This window comes from Triturus cristatus, chromosome 7 (genome assembly GCF_964204655.1).
Source record: "Triturus cristatus chromosome 7, aTriCri1.1, whole genome shotgun sequence".
Lineage (NCBI taxonomy): Eukaryota > Metazoa > Chordata > Amphibia > Caudata > Salamandridae > Triturus > Triturus cristatus.
The window spans coordinates 1,717,903,319-1,717,909,051 of NC_140590.1; positions in this window are offsets into that span (position 1 = coordinate 1,717,903,319).

Consider the following 5,733-nt stretch of genomic DNA (forward strand, 5'->3'; position numbering starts at 1 on the left):
CATGTCATCCATACTGGTAGGCAGTATAGTTTAAGAATGATCGGACTGGAAAAGCAGACATTCAGAATTTTAAATGTAACACCATTGTTAGGGGTTTTCTTAAATAATAAGAATTGATTACTACCCAAATGAACCCCTTTTGCAATATTAGGACAACAAAAGATTAGGCAAAAAATATATAGCTGTAATATTTTCCTTACAGTTTGAATGCAGCTCTTTGATGGCAGTTAATAGCTCACTGCTCCATATTAGGATTTTAACGTATAAACTGCAAGTAACAAAAGGTTCTCTGACAAAAGCGTTAACGCATTGACCTATTTATATTATATGCACTTTGTGATGTGAATGGGACATGTCCTTTGCAGCAGGCACATTAACCCTCTGTGCTTCCTTTCTATGAGTCAAAACTTTCACTAGACAAGGCTCCTGTCTCTCTCCTGTAAGAACATGAATTTGTCATTTTTATTGACACCTGAAAGTTGCTGGGACAATGTACGCGACTTCAGGTGCTTTTAAAACGATGAACATGGTGCCCCCACCCGAAGTCAGTGCCCGGTGCTGTGGCACCGATCGCATCGCCCTAGAGCTGGCGCTCCAATACGGCCATCCCCATAAACAAAAGTTTCACTGAAGTTCTCCCATACCTGCAATGCATGTTCACGTCATTTCCTTCCAGTTCTATACTTTCACCAAACGTACAACGACTCGCTAACCCTCACTTCCCTTTTAAACTCACCAGGTATAACCCCCCCCCCCCCGCTCAATGACCTGGAAGGAAATGACGTGAACATGCACTGCAAGTATGGGAGAACTTCAGTGAAACTTTTGTTTATGGGGATGGCCATATTGGAGTAAAGTAAGGGTTGAGAAAGGCTTTGGATGCAGATTTTCATTAGAGCGTGGAATTCACAATTAATAAGGGGGAAGAAAGTTGGGAAGCCCCACGGGAATCGATTACGTAATTAGAGGGAAAACGTTAATCGTGGCACCAAAGGTCCAACATGAATTGAGTAAAATATTGTTTAAATATGTGACATACTGTGTGGCTTGATACAGAATCTAACGTTGATGTTTAACATTTGTAGTGACCCCTGACGAAGGGTGAGGAAATGTGACCGAAATGCATTGGGAAAATTATACTACAGAGGATGATTTATGTATATTTCCTGCTCCAGAAAAAGGTCCGGATGGACATATCTGCAGTATCGGAAATGTTATACATATATTGGCTCTCATGTGACAGAGAAAAATGGAATGAACGAATAGAACATTGGAATACCCAATACCCAAAATAAAAAATAAAAAAAAATAAAAAAAAGGAATACCCAGAATAAAAATGATGAAGTTGATTAAACAGTGGTACCTTTATTGCAATGTAGAGTCAAGCTGTGCGTCTGGATTGGGAGTGGAGTCACGCTCCCATAATTTTGCTATGGATTCTCACTTACGTGGTCGCAGGGCGGACTGCGTATCTGGACTGCACGCTCAAACAACTAAGCATGACAAAATTAAGTGAAATGGCGATGAAACGGTGTGCACTTTCACTCTTGTTTTTGGAATCCATTCTACTGCAGACAGCCAACCATGTCCATGTGCAGCAGGGGTTGTCTGAGCCTGCGCTCATGTGACTGAGGATGGCCAAACCCTTGCTCTACATGACACTCAGCATTGTAGTATTTGTGTGCTCTTTTCTAATGGTAACTGATGATTTGTTTAGGTTGATTTTATTTTAATTACCTTTTATTAAAAATATATATTTTTGGATTCACCCTAACATGGATTTTTTTAACCCCTTCCCTGGGGGAGGGGGGGGCGCGGCCCCGCTGTGCTTGTGACGAGCTTAGCTCGTCATGACTCACAGTGGAGCTGTGCTGATGATGAGCTGAGCTTGTCACGACCCCGCCCACTGATTAATTCTCCCGCACAGGCGGGGAATTAATCGCGCGTGGGCGGGCCGTGGCCGTTATGACGAGCTCAGCTCGTCATGAGCACAGCTCCACTGTGACTCATGAGGAGCTCAGCTCGTCATGAGCACTCAACAAGTTAAGTACGTATTTATTTTTTCAACTGTCCTTGTTCAAACAATATATTTTTTTTTAAGTAAGTCTTGTAGACTTTGAAGAAGTTGCTGTGGTGTTTTTTTAAGTGCCAGCTCATTAATATAGGAATATGCAATGCATCTGATTCCTCCCCATTTGCTTGAAGATTTCAGCCAGAACTCCTTCCTCTTCCTGCTCCTGACTCGTGTGCTCCATCTTTGCACAAGAATACTCATTTGGATGTAAAGCATTCAGGTTCTTGATCGTGCCAGTGGTTCCAAAAGGAACTCTCTGTAGCATCTGTTAACATGTTGCACAAATTAACTTATTTTGTCACCTTCTTTTCTCTGCTTGGGTATGTGAAGAATTTTCAAGAGAGTGACTCTTTGGTTGGGTTTTCCAGTACTCCAGAAGTTGAAGGAATTTAAGGAAACAACATCTTGTCCTTCTTCCTCAGTCAATGGTGGATGTTCTGTGCTGAAGCACTTGCTTCTTTTTAATCTGGGAGCTGACTCTTTTAGACACCTTCCTTCTTGTGGAAATGGAGACGGATGTGCTGACGATGTTCTCTCTGCTCAAAGTGGTACTCACAATGGTGTCACAGGAAAAGGTGGTTTCCTTTTTAGGTTGAGCATTCGAGACCTCTTGTATATACTTCTTCATATACTCATATGTGTATGTACTTTGTGGGCTCTGGAGATCAGCCCTAGGACTTGTCTGCTTCCGCTTTTCTGTTCAACTGGCTCTATTTGACTGTCTTGATAGAAAACGACCAATAGAGGTTAGTAAAATACCAGAATTGCTTTCTGATGAGGGACTTTATTTTTTTTATTTTTCTGGCAACTGCCTCTATTTAACTTTCTTGCTAGAAAACAACCAGCAGAGGTCAGTAAAATACCAGAATCACTTTAGCATTCTCTAGAGTCCAGTCCATAGAAATTATCTTCCATGAGCACCCATAGACAATCATATTTTTTTCAAATCTTGTATTCTCAGGGAATTCACCACCGAAGGCCCTAATTTTATACTAAAAACAGAGCTGAAAGGCAATATTTCTCTCCCTGAGTTCCCAAACCCGGCATGTCACACAGTTTGGTGCTTTCTTTCCCTCCATGTTAAAGAACAGTAGATGTTTCAGCACCCAGGCTAATGTGCTGCATAGCTAAATACATATAAGGTCCCAAAGGCGAGACCGATTGCATTGCAAATGCGTGTTATATTTTTCTGCCTGGTACTACCAGTTCAAAACTAACAAATTAGTGTCAGAAGCCTCCCTAACTAATACTTTACTCCATCTACATAAAGATGATATGAGGGGTAAATACCCTATATGCGAGGTGCAGACCTCACTAATAGATTATTTTGCACCCTAGATCTGGCAGAATATTTTATTCAAGTGTTTAGCGGGAGGACAGGAAATTGTGGCAGTAGTTATGCTGCTCTATTATGCCTTCCATGACATCCTATGCATAAACAGGTACCTCCTGCCTGCCTTTCCCATTGCTGGGGGTGCGCGACAGAGGTGCCACTCACTGTTGCAACTGTTTGACTTGTATAATATGTAGTCATGAAAGATTGAATTTCTCAGTGGTAAGCATTAGACAATCTGCTGGAGCAGGAGCATTTTTATTGCTTTAAAGCACAGGGATCCTTCCCAGTCTTTTAGGTTGCACTGATGGACTTTCTAGACTATTGGATCTTGATCTTGGGACTTTTGTCAACTTTTGGTTGTCTGAGTAAACATTCAATAAATGATGACTGATGTTTACAGAGACTATCTGTCAGATAAAATGGTCACTGGCCAAAGGGAGTTTGCCCTGCGATGAGGGCATCTTGAATCTGGATTCTGACTTGCAGCAGTGGGGCTGCTTATCCACTACTTGGTCCAGGAAGGTCAGTTTTAGAGAATATTTGGTTGCATATGTTGATGGTATGGCCTTGGTAAAATATATGCCCAATACTGAGTCCAACAGCACTAGACAGATGTGTTTCTGCAAGCAGAAGGCGGCTTGCAACAACGTATAAACAGGTGGAGCACTGATGGAGCCCAGTGGAGATACGTCTAATGGCAGAGTGATGTGGGTGTCAGCTCCACACACAGCACAACTGGGAGTTCACTGGAACAATAGCCTTGTAGCTTTCTTAGGACACTTCCGATCTCCTTCTGTTGTGCGACCAGCACGAGCCGTCTGCTGATAATTACCAGTGCATGTTCTGGCAGCCCCCTTGAACCAAGTCACATAGGTTCTGCACCTGCTGTGATTTTAATTAATTTTATTAAGCACCCATTAACCAACATAGGCATATTGGCACATAGAAGAAAGTATTAAACTTGTAAGGATGTAATACAAAGAGATAGGAAGAGACTAGCAGAAAAGGTGAGTTTCTAAGGAATTTCTGAAGGAAAGATTTGAGTGTTCTGAATTTGTAAAGGGGAGTTAATGCAGAGTTGAGGATCATGCAAAGGTCGCCCATCCAAGATTGTTTGAAATGGGCATTCGAGTGTAGGATCTGCTGGTTGGAGTGCATGGTTTTTGGAAGGGTGCAGTGGTAGAATCATGCAGGATGTGATTTCTCAGCTTCACAGAAAATTCTGTCCTTTATGTCAATCTACAGCTCAATCAGTAGCCACTGGAGATTAGCTGAGGCTTAATAGCATAGTCGAATTTACGCAACTTCTTACATTCCATACTGTGAGGTTCGGTGTCCTCTGAAGCTTAACTAAGGAGGCCTCGAAGAGGCCCAGAAAAGCTTTGCTACAATAGTAAACTCTTAATAAATCACATGCTGAAACTACCTGAACATAAAGGTGATGTGGGAGGTATGCAACAATTTTCCTCAAGAGTGTTAAAGATTAGAAGCATGCTGAGGAAACAGTGTTAATCTGAGGTTTGAGGGAGAGATCTTGATTCCGCATAACTCCTAGAGACTATACTGTCTTTAACGGGGAGCAAACTTCTCTCATAGTCACAGGCCAGAGTGTATTTTGCACTTGCTCAATGTTGTTGCCCACTAACAAGACCTCGGTTTTATTAGCATTAAAGATGTTTTACAAAAACCGAGTCCGAACTTCATGCAGACTTGTAGTTAGCCTGACTGCAGAGTTGGGTGCATATCTGCCCCTCTGTTCTTGGATCCTCAGGTCTAATTGGCTTCCTCACAGCATTTCCCTGTCCTGTATCCCTATTGCGTGCTTGTTGGCCCCGATAAATTGCTGTGCATCCTCCCGGTCAATATAGTACAGGTGTGTGTTGTTTGAACAGCTTTGTATGTTTGCGTTATGTGTCCTTGCCTTTGTTTTTCATAATGACGACACTTATCCTCGGATATAACTGGCACTACTGCAGGAGACACACCTAGTGGGTAATGAAGGCCAGCTTGTAGGATTCATGAGAGGCACTAGGGGACAGAGATGTATTCACGTAGATCACTCTAGTTCCAGGATTCCAAGAAATGACTATTCCTCAAAGGCAGTTATGTTATGGCTACGGTTCAGTGGAGAGTTCACCAGGTGACAGAACTGTGGTGTGTGCCACACCCACCTTACATGTGGAATCTGCGAACGTGATTGGTTGCATCATGACTGAAGTGTCAGACTCAATCCCGATTATTGGAGGTGATTTTAACAATGTCATAATTAAGGCTGATGTTATCAGTGATGTCATCAGTGATGTCATTTGAGATGTCATCAGTG